The sequence below is a fragment of the Oryx dammah genome, unplaced genomic scaffold (assembly GCF_014754425.2).
Source record: "Oryx dammah isolate SB20612 unplaced genomic scaffold, SCBI_Odam_1.1 HiC_scaffold_11209, whole genome shotgun sequence".
Lineage (NCBI taxonomy): Eukaryota > Metazoa > Chordata > Mammalia > Artiodactyla > Bovidae > Oryx > Oryx dammah.
In genome coordinates this window covers 2,708,557-2,710,349 of record NW_024080602.1, presented here as the reverse complement: position 1 = coordinate 2,710,349, position 1,793 = coordinate 2,708,557, and the positions used below count along the sequence as shown (strand labels likewise).

General features: G+C 45.2%; 1 pseudogene; it reads right to left on the bottom strand.

The window, feature by feature from the left end:
• Positions 1–204: 204 nt before the first annotated feature.
• Positions 205–1,097, bottom strand: LOC120860864 (annotated as a pseudogene).
• Positions 1,098–1,793: the final 696 nt, after the last annotated feature.

The window sequence follows — 1,793 nt, the reverse complement described above, 5'->3', positions numbered from 1 at the left end:
GCTACCCTGGAGAAGGGAAAGGCTACTCACTCCAGTATTTTGGCCTGGAGAATTCTATGGACAGTCCATGGGGTCGCAAAGAGTCAGGCACAACTGAGTGACTTTCACTTCACTCTCCATCATTTGTTTGTGTATTTTTTTTCCTTGGTAAGGAAGTAGGATTCATTGGTGGGCGTGAGTAAGGAGGGGACATTGCCAAGCCTCTCATGAATGCAGGGCCCACCATTTGTCCAGGGGCTTGTATTCGACCCCACAGCCCTCTGGGATGAGCTTTTCTACCACCATGGTTTCAGATTCATCCATGTTAAACTTAGTAAATCCCCACTTCTTGGAGATGTGGGTCTCTGGTGGCCAAGGAACTTGATCTTGGCCCTGTGGAGGGTCTCAATCACATGCTCCTTGTTCTACAGGTTGTTGTGGATGGACATTACGACTTGGCTGGTGTGGGCCCTGGGGCTTCCCAAAGTCACAGCACATACCTACCTGGAGCCTATGAGCTCTAGCACAGGACAGCATCTTGTTGATGCAGGTGAGGAAGGGGTGGAGCCACACTTAGATGTGAAAATTATCTTTGCCATAACTTTTTCCCATGTACTTGTTGGCACAAATATGGGCAGCCTCCAGAGCGTCAGAGGAGAGCTGCTCACACTCATCTGATACCATGTGGCCACAGAGTGGGAACTCATTCACTTTGCCCTCTCTCGCCTCAGGTCAAAGATGCAAATCTTAGCATCAGGGACACCTCGGCAGAAGCGGGACTTGAGGTATGGCTTGTTCTTGCTGCTGCTAAGTCACTTCAGTCGTGTCCAACTCTGTGTGACCCCATAGACGGCAGCCCACCAGGCTCCCCCGTCCCTGGGATTCTCCAGGCAAGAACACTGGAGTGGGTTGCCATTTCCTTCTCCAATGCATGAAAGTGAAAACTGAAAGGGAAGTCGCTCAGTCGTGTCCGACTCTTCGCAACCCCATGGACTGCAGCCCACCAGGTTCCTCCACCCATGGGATTTTCCAGGCAAGAGTACTGGAGTGGGGTGCCATCGCCTTCTCCGTGGCTTGTTCTTATAGTACCAGTAATACAGGGCGGGGTGGCGTCCCATGGCAACACCGGGATCTTCATTGGCCTTCTGAAGGGGAAGAGTGTTTGTGAACATTTTGATGATGGCTATTCTGCCTAGTATGAGGTGATACCTCACTGTACTTTTGATTTTCACTTCTCTAATAAATAGCAATATTGAGCATCTTTTCACATGCTTGTTGGCCATCTGTATGTCTTCTTTGGAGACATGTCTATTTAGGTCTTCTGCTCATTTTCTGATCTGACTGTTTGGTTGTTTTTGGTTGTTTGACATTGAGCTCCATGAGATGTTTGGTTATTTTGGAAATTAATCCTTGTCAGTTGCATCATTTGCAAATATTTTCTCCCATTGTTTTGGTTGTCTTTTATTGTACTGACAGTTTCTTTTGCTGTGCAAAAGCATTTAAGTTTAATTAGGTCCCATTGGTTTTTTACTTTTCATTACTCCAGGAGATAGATCTGAAAAACTATTGCTGTGATTTGTGTCAAAGAGTGTTTGGCCTATGTTTTCCTCTAGGAGTTTTATGGTATTCCATCTTATATTTATATATTTAATACATTTTGTGTTTATTTTTGTATAAAGTGTTAAAGCATATCCTAATTTCATTATCTTATGTGTAGCTACCCAGTCTCCCTGGTACAATTTATTGAAGAGACTGTCTTTTCTCCATTATATATTCTTGCCTCGCTTGTCATAGATTAACTGACCACAGGCATG